Here is a 24,069-nt window from a genome sequence, read left to right as displayed (position 1 = left end):
GCATAGATAGACAACTATGCCCTTCTCTGCTTTTGCTGATACATGCAGTGCCTTTTTCAGAACAATAGTTGATTCACACTTTAAGGCCTAATTCTATCTACATACAAATTAAGACAACTTCTTATATTTTAATTAGGAGTCTCGCTTACAATTTGCCTTTCTAATTAATCTATTTATACTTCTCCACAATTTTGTCATTTCCTCTGCATGATAGCAAGCAACCCATCATGACTGCTTATTTAATGTCCTGTTCCCTCTCATTGAAAATCCATCCTAAAAACTGTGTTAAATGAAAGCCTCTGAATGGTGGATGCTGCATAGAAATTAATTATTTCTATGATTTGAATCTTCAGGGTTAGCAAGTCTAATGTATTTGAGCAGAGTCACTCTCTGGTCCCTGAGGATCAAGTTTAGAACAGAATTGTATCTAAAACTCATACAGCTGGAGGGGACTTGAAGATATGGTCCAAAATTCTAATCCAGGATTGTTTGTTTTTGGACTACAGAATATTATTTTTGCTTGCCTGTTCTTTGCAGAGGGTGACATTGTCTTTCATGCAACTAGCTCAATCACATTTTGTTTCTGGTTTGTTTTGTTTTACAGTATAGCTGTTACAGAGTAGGACAGCTGAAAACTTTCTAAACCAAGTTTTTTCTGTACTTCTGTACAGCTGTACTAAATGTCAGCTTGACAGCATCAGCGTGGAGAAGGAGAGTTTTCACTTGGTGTTTATTAGCAGTGTGTACCTTTAAACCTAACCTACTTAACTTGTTATTGTGAGATCAAGGAAGTAAGAATTTTAAAGCATTCCCCATGGAAAAGTGGTATAGAAATACTGCTGTTGCTGTGCTGAGAGTGAGAGAAATAAAGAGCACTGTTGACATCAATTAAATGTTTCTAATCATGTGGGGCCTCTTATAAAGTCACCAAGGAATGCACACACCCATGTGGGAAAGCCAGATGTAGCAATAAGCACATTTGTGCAACAACCTACTTCTGACCAGTTGTAGGGGCATGGCTGAATGCCACAGAAAACCACAGAACTGCACTTGCCTTTATAGAGAGCACTCTGCTGCTGCATTTCAAATGGGTACCCACTCACAAATGGGCCATTAAATTCCCTGAGGTTCAGTGCAGGAGATGGCAGGCTCCCAGCACCTCATCTGTCACTTCCGGCAAACTTTACCAAATATAGTCTATGTTTTTACCTTACTGTCCTCCTTCTTTGGACTCTTAGATTTGTATAAGTTAAAAACTAGTCATAGTTTGGAGTTACAGATCTGTTGTTTTACTGGTATTTATACTTGTTTATCACTGCTTTCAGCTGTGAGTTCAAAGTTCAAGGGTATTGTCCTAGAAAGCGAATCACAAACCTTGGAGCTAAACCAACCTGAATTTTTGTTTTCATTAACTAACTGGGAGGTGCAACAGCAAAAGGACTGTTGTTTTGCTGTATGTTTGAATGTATGTGTGCCTTTTACACTCTATATTTCCATCTCTAATTCCCTATGCAATTACTTTTCTTAATAAAAATGCTCACTTTAAAACTTTCCCTGTTTATTTCTGGGGATTTCCCCACTGTCATATGAAGTGCACCCCAAAGCCAGGACTCTGGTATACATCAGGCAGAAGGTTCTAGCTTCCCTGGATACACATGCGCAGGTGTGCTTGACATGCAAAAAGAGAACACTCCTGTAGCTGAGACACACACACATATATACCATTCAGGTACCACTTGCAGGACTGCAAGAACAGCCCTTTCAGAAAAGTAGCAATTAGCTGATTGGAAAATAGGACCAATTCTCCACTAGCCTTGTCTCGGTCTCACACTCCTCTTCTCCTCAGGGCTTCGGTCTGATTTCACGCAAGCTGCCCCGGGCCTACAACCTGCTCTGTCTCTTTCATGCAGCAAGCAAGATCCTCTAAAAACCATTTTCTTCTTGCTGCGCAGAAGAGGCAGAGCGAGTTGCAGCCCCAGGGCAGCTTGTGTGAAATCAGATGGAAGCACCGTGGAGAAGAGGAGCATGAGACCAGGGCAAGGCTAGTGGGGAATCAGTCTTGATTTAATTTAACCTCCCCCCATCCTGCCAAACAACCAACTAATGAGATCTCTCATTTTCTGAGAAGTTATGCAGCTGGCTCCAGAAGCCACAAGTATGCACAGTTGCACCAGGGGATATGTATTTGAAAATAACACTAGCCTAAGGATTTTGGGGTGATTTCTGTTTTTGTGTTTGGCTTTTTTAAAAAAGTCACTGGAACTGTTAAACGGTTTGCATTGGGATGAAAACCATCATTTAGCTAAACTGTCTTTAGTTTTCAAAACAGTGGAATTATAATAAAAATACTACAGCACTTAAAAGAGCTTGATAGTGCTCCATGATGCTTACAAAACCATCAATTATTGATCCTCTAGCTCATGATAATTGCTGTTTCCCTACTTCTCTTGCCCCAGCTGTCAAAACAGGGAACAAAGAGTCTGCCTCCAGTTCATTTAACATAAACAAAAGTACTGGCAGCCTTGGAACTGTCTGTCTTCTCAAAGGCTTTAATGTGGGCATATAGTCTTCAGTTTTTGTTTTTGTTTTTTTAAAAACATACCATTTTGATATTTCTTTTCATCAGGACCAAGTGTTTGTGAATGAGTGTCAGAATTCATGGTTGCATTAATATTGCAGTTCTCTTCCAGATATCAAAAGAAGATTCCTTCAGCGTATTGTGACTGCATCTCACCTATCCTGTATTTATCCTGCCTTCCTTCTAGAAGTTCAAGACAACTCCATTTTATCTTCAAAACAATTGCAAGGGTAGAGTTGCCAACTGCACTGGAGAAAAGTGCCCTTCCTCTTCAACAGAGGTTTGATAAGAACATAAGAGAAGCCATGTTGGATCAGGCCAACGGCCCATCCAGTCCAACACTCTGTGTCACACAGTGGCAAAATTTTTTATATATACACACACACTGTGGCTAATAGCCACTGATGGACCTGTGCTCCATATTTTTATCTAAACCCCTCTTGAAGGTGGCTATACTTGTGGCCGCCACCACCTCCTGTGGCAGTGAATTCCACATGTTAATCACCCTTTGGGTGAAGAAGTACTTCCTTTTATCTGTTTTAACCTGTCTGCTCAGCAATTTCATCAAATGCCCACGAGTTCTTGTATTGTGAGAAAGGAAGAAAAGTACTTCTTTCTCCACTTTCTCCATCCCATGCATTATCTTGTAAACCTCTATCATGTCACCCCGCAGTCGACGTTTCTCCAAGCTAAAGAGTCCCAAGCGTTTCAACCTTTCTTCATAGGGAAAGTGCTCCAGCCCTTTAATCATTCTAGTTGACCTTTTCTGGACTTTCTCCAATGCCCTGAGACCAAATGAGACCGCACCATCGATTTATACAGGGGCATTATGATACTGGCTGATTTGTTTTCAATTCCCTTCCTAATAATTCCCAGCATGGCGTTGGCCTTTTTTATTGCAAACGCACACTGTCTTGACATTTTCAGTGAATTATCTACCATGACCCCAAGATCTCTCTCTTGGTCTGTCTCTGCCAGTTCACACCCCATCAACTTGTATTTGTAGCTGGGATTCTTGGCCCCAATGTGCATTACTTTGCACTTGGCCACATTGAACCGCATCTGCCACGTTGACGCCCACTCACCCAGCCTCAACAGATCCCTTTGGAGTTCCTCACAATCCTTTCTGGTTCTCACCACCCTGAACAATTTAGTGTCATCCGCAAACTTGGCCACTTCACTGCTCACTCCCAACTCTAAATCATTTATGAACAAGTTAAAGAGCATGGGACCCAGTACTGAGCCCTGCGGCACCCCACTGCTTACCGTCCTCCACTGCAAATACTGCCCATTTATACTCACTCTCTACTTCCTATTACTCAGCCAGTTTTTGATCCACAGTTTTTGATGTGTAACTTGCCTCCCATAGCGGGATACTGAAGGTTTTCATGACAGGGAAAATATTATTACCTCATAAATATGCTTCTGTTGAAGAGATGGGACATTTTTCTCCTAGCCTTTTGGCAACCCTATGTGAGGTAGGTTAGGCCATGAGAAAGTCTTGCTAGTCCAAGGTCTCCATGTTTCTTCATGAGTGAATGGAGGTTTGAACCGAGGCCCTCTGAATCCAAACTTTCATATGGAATGTAAATCCTTTTCATTCACAGTATTCTAAACCAGAAAATTCCCCAAACATGTTCCATGCTTTGCTGAAATTATGCAAGGAAGAGCAGAAGGCCTTTCATCAAATCCTCAAACTCCACCAGTGTGAAAGCTTTCTAACAGTAGTAGATGTGGGGCATTATAAAAGACAGGGCTTTGGGCATTCCTGCTTTTGTTTGAATATGAGGACTATTTCTAGGGGACCCTGATGATCCTCAGCATATTACCAGGAATTACTCAATGAGAAAACCAGTAATGGCAGGAATGCTTTCTTGAAAAACAAGTTGTCTAACATTCCTTATATTCCCTGGTGATGTGGAGTCAAAAAAGGGAGTAATGTATATTCTAAGACATGGTTCTTTTGGTGAGAGGGTAAGCACATGAACTGAATATGTGCTCTGGTACCTTCTCCAGAATCCACATGTAGGAAAACCACTTCAGTCAAAGTAGAAATGAGGCTGAATTTTGTCATAATGGGTTATACTTTGGGGCTGGTGTCACCACTGTCAGTGCTTTTTTTGTAGCAGGAACTCCTTTGCATATTAGGCCACACACCCCTGATGTAGCCAATCCTCCAAGAGCTTACATGGCTCTTAATACAGGGCCTACTGTAAGCTCCAGGAGGATTGGCTATATCAGGGGTGTGTTGACTAATATGCAAAGGAGTTCCTGCTGCAAAAAAAGGTCCTGCTTTTGGTCAAAGTATGCACCCTTCCCACTAACATTGTTAGTTAGAATCTCCCGTGTCTTCCCAAAATGCATTGTGTCAGCTTAGGGTTGCCAAGTCTGAATCAAGAAATATCTAGGGACTTTGGGGGTGGAGCCAGGAGCAAAGTTGTGACAAGCACGATTGAACTCTGAAAGGAGTTCTGGCCATTACATTTAAAGGGACTGTGGTCTTTTTAAATGCCTTTCCCAGGTGGGGAGAGCCAGTTTGGTGTAGTGGTTAAGTGTGCGGACTCTTATCTGGGAGAACCGGGTTTGATTCCCCACTCCTCCACTTGTACCTGCTAGCATGGTCTTGGGTCAGCCATAGCTCTGGCAGAGGTTGTCCTTGAAAGGGCAGCTGCTGAGAGAGTCCTCTCCAGCCCCACCCACCTCACAGGATGTCTGTTGTGGGGGAGGAAGGTAAAGGAGATTGTGAGCTGCTCTGAGACTCTTCAGAGTGGAGGGCGGGATATAAATCCAATATCATCTTCTTCTTCTTCCCTCCATTTGGAAATAATGAAGGATAGGGTCACCTTCTTCTGGGGCTCATAGAATTGGACCTCCTGGTCCAATCCTTTTGAAATTTGGAGGGTGTTTTGTGAAGAAGCACTAGATGTTATGCTGCAAATTTGGTGCCTCTACTTCAAAAGAACAGCCCCCCAGAGCCCCAGATACCCATGGGTCAATTCTCCATTATACCCTATGGGAATCAGTCTCCATAGAGTATAATGGAATGCCCAGCAGACATTTCCCTCTCCCCATTGCACTTTCTGATAACCCTGAAGCAGAAGGAGGGCTTCCAAACTGGGGGATCCCCTTCCCCCACCTGGGGCTTATATATCACCCTAGAAAACCACAGAAAGTGTTAAGCAACCCAAAAAACTGTGGAAGTTTTTTGGGTTGTTCTTCCCACCTGGGGCTTGGCAACCCTATTCCAGCTGCCACTATCAAGCATGATGAGAAGAAAAGAAACACTCTGGTTTGTAGTCACAGTGATCTGACTCTCACTGCTAATTGAGACCTTGCTCATGATATAATTACTTGCCAAAACCTCACATACAGCTGAAAGCTCACATTTCCAGATTATCGCATCCCAAGGCTGAAATCAGTGCATGGCAGAATAGTCACAAAGGCACCTTTGTGCTGGGTGGCCTTCAGACACATCTAATTGCATATGCAAACAAATTATCTGCTCATTATGAGCAGGCAGGTTTAAACATTAAAGTCTGGAGTAAAGAATAAATATCCAATTAACTCTATGCCACTAGAGGCAAAGGTGTGTTTTTCTGAAAGCTTCCTCTACATGTGCATTTATGTTTTCAGTCAGACAAGTGGATAAAGGTGTGAAGAAATGCCATGTGTTTCAGAAACCAGAGTCTCCATATTTTCAGTGATAGTTAATGACTTCCTATCAGGAATTTAAACCAAGGACTAACTAGCTGTGTTATACCTCACTTGTGAGTTTCCAAGAAGTATATGAAGATGGCTTCATCTGTTACTAGGAAGTATAACAGTTGATATGTGAATGAATTAAGAACATAAGAACATAAGAGAAGCCATGTTGGATCAGGCCAATGGCCCATCCAATCCAACACTCTGGGTCACACAGTGGCCAATATATGTGTGTGTGCACTTTTTTCAATGTTATAATATCCTTTTTGAGGTGCAGTGACCAGAATTATACACAGTATTCCAAATAAAACCGCATCATCGATTTATACAGGGGCATTATGATACTGGCTGATTTGTTTTCAATTCCTTCCTAATAATTCACTGCATGGTGTTGGCCTTTTTTATTGCAATTGCACACTGTCTTGACATTTTCAGTGAGTTATCTACCACAACCCCAAGATCTCTCTCTTGGTCAGTCTCTGCCAGTTCACACCCCATCAACTTGTATTTGTAGCTGGGATTCTTGACCCCAATATGCATTACTTTGTACTTAGTCACACTGAACCTCATTTGCCACGTTGACACCCACTCATCCAGCCTCAACGGATCCCTTAGGAGTTCTTCACAATCCTCTCTGGTTCTCACCAACCTGAACAATTTAGTGTCATCTGCAAACTTGGCCACTTCACTGCTTACTGCCAACTCCAAATCATTAATGAACAAGTTAAAGAGCATGGGACCCAGTACTGAGCCCTGCGGCACTGCGAAGACTGCCCATTTATACTCACTCTCTGCTTCCTATTAATTAGCCAGTTTTTGATCCACAAGAGGACCTGTCCTTTTATTCCATGACTTCTGAGCTTACTAAGGAGCCTTTGATGAGGAACTTTATCAAAAGCTTTCTGGAAGTCAAGGTAAACAACATCTATTGGGTCCCCTTTGTCTACATGTTTTTCACCCCCTCAAAGAACTGTAACAGGTTAGTGAGGCAAGGTCTTCCCTTACAGAACCCATGCTGAGTCTTCCTCAATAACCCGTGTTCATCAATGTGTCTACTCATTCTGTCCTTGATAATGATTTCTACCAATTTTCCTGGTACTGAAGGCAGACTGACTGGCCTGTAATTTCCTGGATCTCCTCTGGAACCCTTTTTAAAGATGGGGGTGACATTTGCTACCTTTCAGTCCTCAGGAACAGAGGCATATTTCAATGAAAGACTACATATTTTTGTCAGGAGATCCACAAGTTCAACTTTGAGTTCTTTCAGAACCTTGGATGTATGCCATCCGGACCTGGTGACTTATTAGTTTTTAATTTGTCAATCAGTTGTAAGACCTCCTCTCTTGTCACCTCAATCTGACTCAGGTCTTTCAACACCCCTTCCAAAATTAGTGGTTCTGGAGTGGGCAGACACTTCTCATCTTCCACAATGAAGACTGAGGTAATAATGCATTCAGCTTCTCAGCCATTTCCCTATCCTCCTTCAGTAATCCTTTGACCCCTTGGTCATTCAAGGGCCCCACTGCCTCCCTGGCTGGTTTCCTGCTTCTAATATATTTGAAGAAATTTTTATTATTGGTCTTTATGATTTTTGCAATATGCTTCTCATAGTCCCTTTTTGCCTGCCTGATCACAATCTTGCATTTGATTTGCCACAGCCTGTGTTCCCTTTTATTAATCTCACTTGGACTAGCTTTCCACCGCTTAAAGGAGTCCTTCTTACCTTTTACAGCTTCCATTACTTTGTTTGTTAACCATGCAGGTATTTTCTTATACCTGTTTGTGCCTTTCCTAACTTGTGGTATATATTTTATCTGAGCTTCTAGGATTGTAGTTTTAAATAGCCTCCAAGCTTTCCCAAGGGTTTTGACTGTATTTACCTTTCCTTTCAGTTTCCTCTTCACATGCCTTCTCATCTCAGAGAATTTACCGGTGGTTGTGCTGATCTTTTGGGGCAACTCCCTATTTATACAAATGGTAAAATCAATAACATTATGGTTACTGCTCCCAAGCGGTGCGATCACTTTTACATCTCTCACCAAGACTTGGGCATTACTTAGGACCAAATCCAGGATCGCCTCACCCCTGGTAGGTTCTGTGACCATCTGCTCCATAGCACAGTCATTGAGAGCATCTAGAAACTCAATTTCTTTCTCTCGACCTGATGGAAGTTAGGCCCACAACCTTCCTCCTGCTGCCTCGAGACTTTGGCAGACACTCTATACTGCTTGTCACCATCTCAGTGGAAAACTCTGATCCATTACCCGGTAGAAAAGTAACAGCTAACCCTTCATCTCTTTGAGATGAGTCCTCCCGAACCAGAGACATTTCATCTCCTGTAGGCTTTCCCCCAAGATTTAGTTTAAAAACTGCTCTGCCACCTTTTTGAATTTTAGCGCCAGCAGCTTGGTTCCATCTGGGGACAAGTGGAGACCATCTCTTTTGTACAGCTCTCGCTTGTTCCAGAAAAAATCCCAGTGCCTAACAAACTTAAATTCTGCATCCATACTTCCATACTTCAGAAATTCTTCTTCAGATACTAAAAAGAAGTTTGCTTTGCTCACAGAGATCCAAGTGATACTGCTTATTACAACAAATGTCATGGAAAATGTGCCAAGTTAATAACTCAGCCCCTATATTTGCTTACAGATACCCTGTGAAGTTGCCTTCACATGACCGTAGAGAGCCAGTTTGGTGTAGTGGTTAAGTGTGTGGACTTTTATCTGGAAGAACCGCGTTTGATTCCTCACTCCTCCACTTGCACCTGCTGGAATGGCCTTGAGTTAGCCAAAGCTATTGCAGGAGTTGTCCTTGAAAGGGCAGCTGCTGTGAGAGCCCTCTCAGCCCCACCTACCTCATAGGGTGTCTGTTGTGGGGGGAGAAAATACAGGAAATTGTAAGCCACTCTGAGTCTCTGATTCAGGGAGAAGGGTGGGGTATAAAACTGCAGTCTTCTTCTTCTTCTTCTTAGAAATGTATGGATGTAAGTCTCTTGGAAATAGGAGAGTACACCTTCTAAAAATGGAAATGCTTTCAATTTTTTTTTTTAGTACCCATAAGGGGAATTTGAATATCTGCTGCATGGGACAATGTGTGAACTATTTATGTTGGTTTTTGTCAAATATGTATTTATTTACAAAATTTACATCCTGCCTTTCTGCCCTCATAAAGGCCACCAAGATGGCTAACAGATCAAAAACATATATAGTAAAAGCACATCTTAAAAACCATTAAAACAAAAATAATTAAAACCAGAGTTAAAATATACATATCTGAACATAAAAACAACAATTAAAACATTGTGCAAGAAGAGATCACTGAAAGAAACAATTTGTAGAAAACTGTCAACAGAAGGGCTGGGAGGAATTTCCTAAGAAACAAGGTATTTTTTCACCCCTGGAAAAAGTGGTGCAGGAACTCTCAAGAGGGAAATGAAGCAGAAACATAAGGAAAAAATGTTTAAACACTTTTTTTTTTGAGAATTTTGTTTCCACAAAGAGGTTCTGGAACTCCATTCTGCTGCACTGTTCCAGCCCTGCTGGGAAGAAAATTTCAGAGTTTTGGTGCCACGATTGAGAAGTCCCTTGCCTTGTTTGTCAACCACCTAATCTGAGAAGATGCAGGCACCTGAAGCAAAGCCACCAAAGATGACCACAGTAGTTGGACAGGTTCACAAGGGAGTAGGCAGTCCTTCAGTTATGCTTTAAGGGTCAATAGTAGCACCTTGAATTGTTCCAAGAAACAGAAGTGGGAATCGGGCATCTCTTATTGCCATTTTGTGGCAACTTACAAATTCCTTTGAACTTTGTTCTGAATCTTAAAATCAATGTCAATCTTCCACATACCTGTCTGATGACAGAAATGATATTCCTATTTAAAACAGTCTTTAAATTCAGGAGGCTATTTTTCACAACTTTGACCTGGCAAGCTTAATCCAGCATAAGAAAGACCCCAAAACTGGCCAGCAGCCTCGTTCATCAATAGGACAGCAAGCAGGGTTAGTCTCTCATTTGTGAATGAGCCTGAGTTTTGAAAAGCTGTACTGATCACTTACTTAGCCATGATTGTGACTCACAGGGGCTGTTCAGACACACAGAATAATCAGTTGTTGGTACTGTTTCATATCGGATTAAAAGTGGCTGATCAGACAGCAACATCTGCCTCCCGGTATTAACTCATAGTAGCCCCCCCCAATCCTTCTCAGAGCCGGAGTATTTTGTTACCTGCTCCTTTGCGGTGTTTTTTGAGTTCTCCAGTTTCACCTCGTAGTTTCCCTGTCTGGATAGTTCTCGACCAACTTCCAGATGTCTGAAGGTTGTCCCAGAGCAAAAGGAGCCTCAGATATCTGGTTTATGGTCGGCATTTTTTTTTTTACTGCTTAGTGATATGTGCATAACCACATAACCACAATGTTTTAACCCATGCGCATGCGCATAATAGTGGAGAAAAAAAGAACTGCATGGTGCCGTCATGTGGACGGCAGAAGAAGGTTTCACCATGGAGTGATTCGAATTGCAGTATGGCAGTCTGATTGATAATATCTGGAACAAAGATATTTGGAACAGAACCGGGTCAGTTTAACCCAGACTCAACATGCTGTGTGAACAGGGCCACACTATGAGTAGAATCTTCCATGCTATGCTCACATTAGGAAACAGGAAAAGTGTCTTCCAGCTTTGCATCATGAATACATTGGAGAACTTGAAGTGGAGACTGCCTCCCATATGGAAAAAATAATATGGCAAATCTTGTTAATTTCAACATAGGGATCTTTATCTCTTACTGCTGAACATTCTCCATGTGTCAGCATCAGCTGAAGGTTTGTACAATCAATCAAGACTGTTTTCCTGTACACCAGCTGCAGTTAGGCACACAGGTGCTCAGGCAAGAGACAGATGCCCAAAATCAAGCCACGAATTAGGTAGTCAGAGATCAGCAATAAAGCTGCAGGTTACAGCAGACCCAAAGTGAAAATCAAGCCAGAATCAGGATCCATGGGAAAAGGGCAGTTTAAAGATAGGCAGAGTATCAAGATAAGGCAGGGAGTTAGAATCCACCAGGCATTCCAAAGCAAAGACAGGCAAGATCCAAAATCAGCATTATAATATTCACAGCACAGACTAGTTGCTTAGATTGGCAGCCCACTCTGGAGGCAGCAGCTTTATGGCTTCCTATTGAGTCCTACAGTCAGTTGACTCCAGCAGCACTTATTGAATCCTTCCAGGCAGGGTGTGGTTCCTCATTTGGCCACCTTCACGAGACCACTGTGGTGGAACAAACTGGGCTAACAGGCAGCTTGGATGGCATAGAGAGCAAAGCTCCATTTGTTGGCGCCAGATTTGGGGTCTGAGCCTCCATAGCACCCTTCAGCATCATGCCATAGCCATATATCCCCTCTGCTTTGGGGCTTTTTGTGCATCTTCATTCTAGAACACTGCTGCTCAGAGCAATGACACCTGAACTCAAACAAGTACTTTACATACTGTACAACCTGGGGATATATGCATATCTACAGTGCAGTCCCATGCAGTGTAATCCTTTTTAAACCCATTGATTTCAATGGACTTTAACCTGCTTTAACTACTGAAAGCAAACTTTTTTTTACAAGAAGTTTTCACATACCTTGAGGATAAAATAGTACATATGCAATCCGCAATGGCATGTACTCTAACACTAAAGTCAGAGCTTTTCTATAACTTGTTGCCAGGGCTTTTTTTGTAGCAGGAACACCTTTGTATAATAGGCCACACACCCCTGATGTAGCCAATCCTCCTGGAGCTTACAGTAGGTCCTGTACTAAGAGCCCTGCAAGCTCTTGGAGGATTGGCTGCATGCAAAGGAGTTCCTGCTACAAAAAAAGGCCTTGCTTGTTGCTATCTCGAGAGTAATGGGCTTTCTTTTGGGAATCAGAGTCCAGTGCCTGCCATCAGGTGTTGACAAACCAAGTTATATTTATGCACTTGTGAGCATCAATCAGCCCTTTGTTTGCCACCTCTCTAAATGAGGGGAGAAAATCACTGTATATTATAAAAATCCCAATCAAATCTCAAGACAGAAACAACAGAAGGCTGTAGGACTAAGTTCACAGGATAAACAAGAGGTCCATACTAGTAAATTTACCCATGATCTTGTATGGACAAAAGACTTATAAATAATTTGAAAAATCCCAGATTTTCATTATGTTTCTTACTCTCTCTCTCTCTCTAACTAGAAACCCAACATTGAAAACTATCAGCAGTCAGCATGAGCGCATAATGAGGGCATTTCCATGTAAGTGGGGCTCATGAATAATTTCATCTTGTTTCTGAGTGATTCAGGAGAAATGATTTTTCCAATTCATAAATTGGGGTGGGGGTATGAACTTTTAGAAACCATAATGCTTTCATGATTTCCCCATAATCATAACTGCCCCAAACTGCAGTTTCCAACTGACAGAGACTTCAAAATGAACTCCAAAGGGAAAACAAAAGCCAGGATGATTTTCAATGTTGTGTTTACATTATGCAAGCCAACTTGGCGGGGTTTGGTGGTTTTTGCATATTTCATCATCAGGAGCATCATGGCATTTGCTGCAAACTTAGAACGTCTTGGAAACTGGTTCATTGGCTTTCAGTTTGAAATTCACTGGCAAGGATTAGTGGTTTAGTCTAGGTTTGGGACTCCACCAATGACATAAATTAAGACCATAAATAAAGTCTGTTAGATCAGACTGCTGAACCATCTAGTCCATCATAGTGATTAACACAGCAGCCAACCAGTTGTCCTGGAAGGCCAAATGACAGGGCACAGAGACCAAGTCTCTCTCCTACCGCTGCCTCTCAGCACTGGGATTCAGAGGTTTGCTGCCTTTGTATATGAGGGCTCCCTTCAGTAATCATGACTACTAGTCATTGATGGTTCCATCCTCTATGAATCTGCCTAACCCCACCCCGTTAAAGCTATTTGCTCTCATAGCCATCCCTACTTCCATTGGCAGTGAAATTCACAGTCAATTATTCATCTAGTAATGAAACATTTCCTTTTATCTGACCTGAACTTATTTCTCAACAATTTCATTGGGTTACCTATCCCCCAAAATGTTGTATTATGAAGATGAAAAAGCTCCCTTCCTCCATTTTCTCCGCCTCATGCATCATTTTATAATGCTCTATACTATCTCCCTTAGTTGCTTCCCCCCACCCCAAGACTGAGAAGTCCCAGGACATACACAGCTTCCTTTAATGCAGCATGCCTAGATATGATACATAGAAGGAGGCTATAGACCAAAGAGGTTGAATTACTTTAGGAAGAGCAATGTCTGAAGGCATTGTGTATCTTGAGATCTCTTGGGAGTCAGTTTAATGTTGTGGTTACAATGGAGGGAGAAGGAGGAGATTGGATTTGTAACCTGCCCTCACTTGGAGTCTCAGGGTGGCTTACAACCTCCTCTCCCTCTCCCCCCCCCCCCAGCAGACACTCTGGCCGTTTTCGCACTCACGTTTTACTGGCGCCACGACCATCCTGACGCCGGCGAATCTGCATGGCTTTCGCACCAGAAGCTCCGGCGCTCCCAGAAGCGCCGGCTACTTCCGTCGCTAAGCCAGCGCAAACGGAAATCGCAAAGATGCAGGAAAACGTTTGCGCTGGCTTAGCGACGGAAAGCGCCGGCGCTTCTGGGAGCGCCGGCGCTTCTGTTGCGAAATCCATGCAGATTTGCCGGCGTCAGGAGGGTCGTGGCGCCAGTAAAACGTGAGTGCGAAAACACCCATTGTGAGGTAGTTGGAGCTGAGAGAGCTCTTTTCAGGACTGCTCTTGAGAGAACAACTCTGAAAGAATTTGTGACTGACTCAATGTCACCAGAAGCTGCATGTGGAGGAGTAGGGAATCAAACCCAGTTCTCCCAGATTAGCTCCTAACCACTACACCAAACTGGTTCTTTTGGGGACACTTGGTTTTAAATCCCCACTTGCCCTAAAATTTAGCAGGTAATTTAAAGCCTTTCTTTATCTATCATGCTAACTCATCTCAGAAGGTTGTTGTGAGGAAAAAATGGGGGTGAGGAGATCCAAGTATGCTGCCATGAGCTCCTTAAAGGAAAGGTGGGATACAAATGCCTCAGATAAGTAAATATCTCTGAATTTTTTTGTAGTATATTAAGAAATGTTTCCAGACTTCAGATTATGACCAGTACTTGGATCCAGTCTATTTTAAATGTTAACATTCAGGAGAATTCTTTCAGTGACTGTGAAACTTGTTGTAGCATTCATGATGGATTCATCCCTTGGTCCTAACCATGGGCAGGCAAATCAGAATCCCTTGTTTCACACTCTAAGCATGTACAATGAACAGCTGTGTTTCCATTGGGAGGGGTCATCTCAAACACAGCACCATGACAACCAATGTTGAAAAACAACATAAGGGCATTTGGCCGTAGTAGCATTTCAGTTGCTTTTGTTCAGTGCATGAATTATTTCATTTACCAGACAAAAGGTAAGATCTCTGGGTTGTGGTCATTTGAATCATTAAAGGAACAATCCTAACCAAGTCTTCTCAGAGGGAAGGCCTACTACATTCAATGGTGCTTAATCCCAAGAAAGTTCTTTTCAGGATTTTTAACTTAACTACCTCTCAAGCATGGGCTCCCTTGCCCTTCATCTCCTCTTTGCACCTGCTGGATGCAACTGCATATGTTGTATTGCCAGCTTTCTGTACATATTCAGTCAAAGGCATCTGTTCAAGACATGACCAAAAGTAGGGATAACCTGGGTAGACAGGCTGGCACTGAACGCACACCAAAACTGTAATTCCCACTCCAAAATATCAAACTCTTACTTTGTTTTTGCTTATTTCACTTTGGTGCTTCAGGTATGTAATGTTCAGTCTGAAACCAGTCAGTCTGCATTTCATTCAGTTTCATAATTTCTGCTGCTCTGATTGCTCTCTGATTCTCTTCATTTGTATCTGTTGGTAGCTCTTCCATTGGCCCTTTAAGACTTCCTATGCTTCTTCTCCCTGCGGTGTCCATTCTGACTAATTCAGTTCAGTTTAGGTCACTCCAGATTTTAGTTTAAATGGCTTCATAGCAAAATCACTCCTCCTTGCTCTAATGACAGAGGAATCTTTTCTCCCTCACCTGCTGGGAAGACTGCTGATTAAGTTTAGCAGCTGTTTCTTCTGAGTTGCATAGACAGGAGGGGTGGGGTGGTGTAGTGTATTGCGTTAGTACACTATCACGTTATTGCGTTATTATGCCATATTGTAATACAAGCACCGCGCAGCCATGCAGCGGAGGCGACTGGGGGACAGTCCCCAGGCAACTCTGCGCAGCGCGCGAAAGGCTCCGCCTATGACCATCAGTGGCGGGAAGTTTGACTGGCCAGGATTGGACTGGCCAGCCGGGGAGGTTGTTCCGGGTTATGTATATAAGCGGGACCCGGTCCGCGTGTTCTCTCTCTTGTGATGTGCCTCCATTAAAGCATGTTGCCCTATCATCATCTCCAGTCTCGGTACATTACAGGTGGGGTGGGGTGAGGGGTGGAAAGTGTTGTCAAGCTGCAGCTGACATGGTGATCCTATAGAGTTTTCCAGGCAAGATACCAACAGAGGGTGGTTTGCCATTGTCTGCCTCTACATAGCAACTCCAGACTTTGTTGGAGTTTCCATCCAAATATTATCTGGGAGTCAACCCTGCTTAGCTTCTGAGATCTGACAAGACTGGGCTCACCTGAACACTCCTCTACATCTGTAATGCAGGTGTATGCATGTGATCAACTGACAGCTTTTTGTTTAACTCTTTCTGGTTGGAACTAGCATGAGGGAGGTATATCGGGTTAGATAAGGTAATGATCATGAGAATTTCTGTACCTGACTCCAGTTTTTCCACACAGTTTTGTTTCCTTGCCTTAAATTCACCTGACGATGTCTGAAAATTAAAGATCAGGAAAATCTCACCCCCCCCCCCATTCTATTTACTCATTCAGTTTCATCATCAAACTGCATGTGTTGTTCTGGCATATTTTCATGTCAGTTCACATGGTTATGTAACTTTATTTCCTGAATCATTCTTCTTTGTTTCAGGTGCAAGACCAGAGAGCAATATAAATATTCTGTTTAATGAGAACTTCCCTCCTTTTCACCGTTAAAACCTTTTCCTGTTTGGGTGTATGCACCTGAACACAAGCAGGCTGTATTTTAAAATAAGTATTGGAAAAGAATGTCCTTTATATTGATGCAGTTTCAGAATAATGTGCCAAGAAGGGGAATGCCCAATGTGTTTTGCCCTTATCCAGTTAATGGGGGAATTCAGGAACCAGTTTTCTATATGCATTTCCTCAGCTGGAAGAGAAATGGGGGTCACTTGTGTATGGATGGTTTGCCCCTGCTTGGATCCCTACAGCATCATTGTGCTTCCATGCACTTCCCAGGGTTTTCCCAACTTTCCTGAAATCTTTCCCAAACCTGCTTTGTTGCAATGCTTTGGGAAAGGTCACAGCAAATACAAGGGTCTTTCTGGTCTCATCTACACTGGTGCCACTCCCCCCCTTTTTTTTTTTAAATCAGCAAGTGACATGTTATATTGTTATAGCATTCTAACAATCTTTCTGTCAGGTTCTCTGAATACCCAGCTTTCATTTTAAAGAAGTCAGCCTCTAGCCCTTTTCATTGAAGAGATACAAAGAGTAAGGCATATTTCTGTAAGAAAAGGAACTAGGGAGTTAATTTTAAACAATAAGCATGGAATTCAGAGAACCCAATCAGCATATTGTTAGAACAATATGTCAACTGCTGCTTTTTTTTAGGCAGGAAGGAGGGACATCCAATGCATGACTGGGCAGGGAAAATGCCAGGAAACCTGCCAAATGTGGAAGCCCCACTGCCACTGTGTTTTGCCTTGGGATTTTTTTCTTGATTGTGCAGAAAACTTACAGCTAGGGGTGTCAAGCCTCTCTTACCTTGCCTTCCACCTGTCTGCACATAGGGCCCCAGTGATGTTCAGTTCCAAAGAGTAAGGGTTTTTTCCATCCCAACGGGGGAAAAAAATTCATATTAAATTAGATCTCTGGCAGTAGATCTCTTGATCAGCTTCTGTTTACTCAAAGCACAAATGCAAAAATTGTAATACAAATTATTTGGTGTTGTTTTTGAAACACGTTATATTGGCTGTGATAGATGGGTAGTATTGTGTTGTTTTCTCTTTATAAAAGACTAAATTTTCACAATTTGACATTTGTAGAACAGATGGCTGATTTCTAGTACTACCTTCTGACTGGCTCTCATTTTACCTGTGACTCTTCAATTCCCTAGAACAGATGGCTGGACGATTTAATTTATTCAACTTTAAAAAAAGAAAAACAGATTATCTCCTTAGGTGGTGGTTTGGTGGGCTTTAAAAAACTCAGAGCTTCACGTTGCTTGGAGCATCTGCTCAAAGCTCAGTTGGTTTACTGCAGCACTGTTAACTCGGATTGTCCTACCAACACTGTGAGGAGACATGGAAAGTCACATCAATGCCACAACCTCTATTAATACTGATGTGGCTGCAGCTTTCCATTTCCCACTGTTGCTTGGTATATCAGGAATGCTCCAAAGGCAATACTAGGGAGATGAAAGGGGGAGGCACTCATAAAGCATTCTAATATTCCAGCCTAATAATTTCTTTTGGGTGTGGAGCATCAACTATGCACTCACTGTTTCTGTGTAGAACAGGCACTTCCATTCACTTAAGCAGCAGCAGCAGGATGTGTGGGCCTACCCAACCTGTTGAACAGAATTTAAAGGTGGTTTAGACAGATGAAGACTTTCTGGATCAGGATGCTGGAGACTTCTGACCATAAGCATCAGAATGACTAACTGGACAGAAAAGTTATCTTCTTGGCCTGTGTGGAAACAATGGCAGGGTCATTTTAGGTGGCAGGATCACTGCTATAGACCAGTATCTCAGAGGATGTTAGAACATCCACATCCCAGAATGTATTATAAAGGCATTTGAGCCATCTGTAAGAATGGTTGCAACACTCTGGCTTTGAAGGGCACCTACTTATATTTTAAATTTGGCACTGCTGGCTAACTTAATGGTTGATTGCTTACTTATTTACTTGCTTATTTCATTTGTCATGCCTCTCCCTCCCAATGGGGACCCTAATCAGCTAACATCCTTCCACCCTCCTCCATCTCTGTGAGTAGGGTTGCCAAGTCCAATTTAAGAAATATCTGGGGACTTTGGGGGTGGAGCCAGGAGACATTAGGGGTGGAGTCAAGATCAAGCCTGTGACAAGCATAATTGAACTCCAAAGGGAGTTCTGGCCATCACATTTAAAGGGACAGCACACCTTTTCAATGCCTTCCTTTCATAGGAAATAATGAAGGATAGGGGCACCTTCTTTTGGGGCTCATAGAATTGGACCCGTTGGTCCAATCGTTTTGAAATTTGGGGGATATTTTGCGGAGAGGCACTAGATGCTGTACTGAAAATTTGGTGCCTCTACCTCAAAAAACAACCTCCCCAGAGCCCCAGATACCCGCGGATCAATTTGCCATTATTTTCTATGGGAATAAATAGATTTCCCAGCAGACATTTCCCTCCCCACTCCCCGCTTTCTGATGACCCTGAAGCAGGGAGAGGGCTTCCAAACCGGGGGATCCCCTGCACCCACCTGGGGATTGGCAACCCTATCTGTGAGGCAGGTTAGGTTAAGAGTGTGTGAATGACCTGAGGTCACCCAGCAAGTGTCCATGTCAGAGTGGGGATTCAAATGTTTCTCCCCCAGATCCTAGTCTTTTTTTAACATATTTTTCCTTTATTAGGCATTTCAAAGGATATTACAGTACAAAGAAATGAGATATATAAAGAAAGAAATTATACAAAAGGTAAGTAGGTAGATTTATACATGTACAACTTCAGTTTACCATATCTTAAATCCAGATCCTAGTCTGAAGCTCTAACCACTACACCACACTGGTTATTCTTTGTTGTTTTTTTTATGCTATATTGGTTGTATCATTGGAATCTGCATTAGTTCCCAGTTTTCTGAGGGAAGATTAAATAATGTAAATAAACAGCTAGTAGAGGCTCTGATCTGGATAGCCTGATCTTGTCAGATCTTAGCTTCGAAGCAGGGGTGGCCCTGGTCAGTATTTGGATGGGAGACCACCAAGGAATTGCAAGGTTCCTGTCTGGAGGCAGGCAGGCAGGGAGGCAAACCACCTCTGAATATCTCTTCCCTTGAAAACCTATGGGGTTGCCATAAGTTGGCTGCAACTTGACAGCAAAAAATGATGTGAATTTTCAGAGCACAAACAGGAACATTAAAGTACTGTAGGGTGACTACAATTTGGGGGGGGGGGGTTGCTGGTGAAAACAGCTTCCATGTATGTATGTTGCTTCCCAGCATGCAATTTATGGACCAGCCAGGCCAGAATAATGGAATTGTAGAATCACAGAGTTGGAACGTACCTCTGGGGTCATCTAGTCCACCTCCTGCACAGTGCAGGAAATTCACAAGTACCTCCCTCTACATACACACCCAGTGACCCCTGCTCCAGGCCCAGAAGCTGGCAAACAAAACAAAACTCTCAGGTCAAGCCTCTCCTATTCATTTGCGTGATTAACAACTGTCATCTCTTACAAATTGTTACAATTTGTTACAATCTCTCAGTGAGTGTGATGCCCACAGAAGAAGGCATGTTCATACATGGGGAACTCTGTCACAGAGATTTCATCCCCTGCCCCCCCAAAAAGAAGCTGTTTCCTGTTATGTGCTCAGATGTACAGAATTACCAGAATTCTTCTGGAAACAAGAGATGGTAATTGCAGAAGCGCACAGATAAATGGTATTGCATGCAGTGTTCTTCAAGCAATTTTCAGCATGCAGTAAATATGGTTAGGACATGAGAAACCTCCAGTTAAAAATGATTTAAACTTGGCATCATCTTTGGAGTGTTTAGCAGACTGACAATTTGATGACACTTCTGAGGAGTGAGCAAAAACATTTATGACAAAAAAGGAATGCAGCATTTTCCAGACTAAAATCCATGCCAAAATGTTCTGAGTTGGAAGCTTTGAATTAAACTTCTCACTCCTATCTATGGCATCTAAATGTCTCCCTGCAGGTGCCAAGCATATGCAGATCCATTTGACTTGAACAGGAGTTGTGAGAGAAATCCCAGTTACTCTTATGTAATGCTTCAATGTGAAATTAAGAACATCAAGTTGGGCACTTCACTTAGCAAATATAGAGCCTCACATCCTTCACAACTGTCATATACCCTTAGCATAGACCTAGCAATGCCCTATTGCCTGCATTTCAAGAGAAGAAGATGTCAGGCAAATTATTTCAGCAAATAATGAAAGTGTAATTGGATTGAATCCTGATCGGGATGGCCCCAGCTACCCACTGTTGTTATCTCTGAAGCTTAGCAGGATTGGCCCTGATTAGTACTTAGATGGAAGGCCAATGTACTCTACACAGAGGCAGGCAATAGTAAACCACTTCTGTTCATCTCTTGCCTTGGAAACCCTATGAGATTGTTATGCTGGCTGCAATTTGACAGGACATTCCATGACCAATTGTATTGATTGTAGATTGTGTGGTGCATAAAAACTGTTAAGAAATATGTATGTTTCCTGCAGATCTTGATTACCTTGGAATGGAGACGGCTCAGTTCTAGAATTTTCAAAGAATGGAGAAACACAGTGCATAGACAAAATAAAGGGGGGAAAGCTACTGCAATACAATTAAAAACCCTATAATAAAGTTTTCCAACAATTAATATTCCAATTGGAATGGGAACATTTGTAATGGTCTTTATAATACCTCATGTCATGACACTTTTTTGTAGAAAAAGCCCAGCAGGAACGCATCTGCATATTAGGCCACACACCCTGATGCCAAGCAAGCCAGAACTGCAGACCTGTGCATTCCTGCTCAAAAAAAGCCCTGCTATGTGTATTATTATTATATATTGGTGGGTTGTGAACTTTGTATGGAAAAATATTGAGACAAATAATGTGTTGTGAATCATAAGGATGTATTCATATTCTATCAAAATATAGTTAACAGTATTAATTGTTGGAAAACATTGGTGTAATTTCTTTATTGTACCACAGTGATTTTTTTCTTATTTTGCCAATTCTAGAATTAAGCTTCTAGCTATGATCCACCATGTCCTAAAAACTCAAGGGAAATAAAAATATGGCAAAATCAGAAACCCTATTTCATTCATTAAAATTAGAGCTGACCCCTCAAAATCTGTGCATACTTTTCTATCCTTTTTGCCTACACTGAAAAATTACTGTTCCAATTTTGAGATTTGGAACTATTGCTTCAAAACAAGGCTGAAAATACCTGCTTAGTCACAGAGTCTGACCTCCATATGAACTAGGCTTCCCAATCCCCAGGTCCCAGCGGGGGATCCCCCATTTTTACAGGCTTCTCCCCGCCCCCAGCCAGCTGGCCGGCGGGGAAAGCCCCACCCCCCACAATCACCATGTAGTTTTAGAGCTCCTGCAGGTCCGTTTTTAAAATATGTTCCTTTAAGGCTGAGCAGGAAGCAGGAAACAGGAAGGGCTTCAGAGAACGGCTCCTCCCTTTGTTTTGCTTTCGTTTCTTAACAGTTTTTATGCACCACACAATCTACAATCAATACAATCGGGGTGAGGGGGTCTGCCTTACAATGGCTCTCCTCCTTCCTCGAGGATCGGGGACAAAGGGTGGCAATTGGGGGCGAGCGGTCCCAGAGGCGCACACTGGACTGTGGAGTGCCTCAGGGGGCAGTTCTCTCACCAATGTTATTTAATATCTATATGCGCCCCCTTGCCCAGATCGCCAGAAGACATGGACTTGGGTGCCATCAATATGCAGATGACACCCAACTCTATCTGCTAATGGACGGCCGGCCTGACTGCGTCCCAGAGAATTTAGACCGGGCCCTGCAGGATTTGGCAACTTGGTTAAGGAGGAGTGGGCTGAAATTGAATCCAGCGAAGACAGAAGTCCTCTGTCTAGGTCGGGGTGCTCGGGGAGGGGAAATACCTCTCCCTGTCTTCGACGGGGCGCCACTAAAAGCAGCGCACCGGGTTAGGAGCCTGGGAGTTTTACTGGAGCCTGCACGATCAATGGAGGCCCAGATTGCAGCCACTGCCAAGTCAGCCTTTTTCCATCTAAGGCGGGCAAAGCAGTTGGCTCCCTTCCTAGAGCGCCAAGATCTGGCAATGGTGCTTCATGCAATGGTCACCTCGAGACTGGATTACTGTAATGCCCTCTACATGGGGCTGCCTCTGTACCGAACCCAGAAGCTGCAGCTGGTGCAGAATGCAGCGGCCAGACTGTTGCTGAGGCTTCCTAAATGGGAGCACATACATCCTGGGCTGCGCGAACTGCACTGGCTGCCAGTTATATACCGGGTCCATTACAAAGTGCTGGTCATTACCTTTAAAGCCCTATATGGTCGAGGACCTGTCTACCTTAGGGACCGTCTCTCCCCATATGAACCCCAGAGAGCACTGAGGTCAGCCGGGAAAAACCTGTTGACTATTCCCGGACCGTGAAGTTGCAATGTACCCGCAATCGGGCCTTCTCCTCTATAGCTCCGAGCCTATGGAACCAACTTCCAGAGGAAATGCGGGCCCTGCGGGACCTTGAACAGTTCCTCAGGGCCTGCAAGACCTTCCTCTTCCGACTGGCTTTCGCTGATGAAAATGGAAATTGCTAAGGAAACCGCCATCATAAAAGCAAACATAAAGTAAACATAGCATTAGCACTTTTATTAATTTAATTTAATTTAATTTTAAAACTTAAGCAGATTTTTAATTAAATGTTCATGTTGTTTAACTGTAATTTTATCTATCTGTATAGCTAAACTTGAATTGTGTTGTTAGCCGCCCTGAGCCTGCCCCGGCGGGGAGGGCGGGATATAAATAAAATTTTGTTGTTGTTTGTTGTTGTTGTTTTCAGATCAAGTAAAGTTCTGCAGGAACAAGACCCCATAAGTATTTGTGTGTGTGAGAGAGGAAGGGGGCAGGGGATTCCCTGGTTTGGAGGCCCTCCCCCCACTTTAGAAAGCATGGCGGGAGAGGGAAATGTCTACTGGGCACTCTATTATTCCCTGTGGAGAACGATTCCCATAGAGAATAATGGGGAATTGATCTGCGGGTATAGGGGGCTATGTTTTGAGGTAGAGGCACCAAATTTTCAGTATAGCATCTAGTGCCTCTCCCCAAAATATCTCCCAAGTTTCAAAACGATTGAACCAGGGGGTCCAATTCTATGAGCCTCAAAAATGGTGCCCCTATCCTTCATTATTTCCTATGGAAGAAAGGCATTTAAAAAGGTGTGCTGTCCCTTTAAATGTGATGGCCAGAACTCCCTTGGAGTTCAATTATGCTTGTCACACCCTTGTTCCTGGCTCCACCCCCAATGTATCCTGGCTCCACCCCCAAAGTCTCCTGGCTACGCCCCCAAAGTCCCCAGATATTTCTTGAATTGAACTTGGCAACCCTAATCTGAACTGATTTTGTTTGCTCTGAATTATATCAGCAGATGAAACACATCTGATAGGCTACATAGTGTCCTGGTAGTATCATCCCATTTAGCAGGTGATCCCCAATTGGCTGGGATTGCTCATGTGATTAGTCAAGGATGAAGATAAAGTAGGAAAACAGAGCTGAGGCAGCACTAAGTGTATGGCTAAGGCAACAGCAATTGAATCCAGGTGCTTCCAAGGGTCTACCTTGCCAAAGGCACCCAGTGATGCTGCTGTCTAACGTTGGCCCTGAGAAAAAGGGTAATTTCTGAAAATCCAACCTTTATCTT

Source organism: Heteronotia binoei, chromosome 4 (genome assembly GCF_032191835.1).
Source record: "Heteronotia binoei isolate CCM8104 ecotype False Entrance Well chromosome 4, APGP_CSIRO_Hbin_v1, whole genome shotgun sequence".
Taxonomy (NCBI): Eukaryota; Metazoa; Chordata; class Lepidosauria; order Squamata; family Gekkonidae; genus Heteronotia; species Heteronotia binoei.
The sequence above is the reverse complement of the archived record's forward strand: the minus strand, read 5'-3'. Positions refer to the sequence as shown.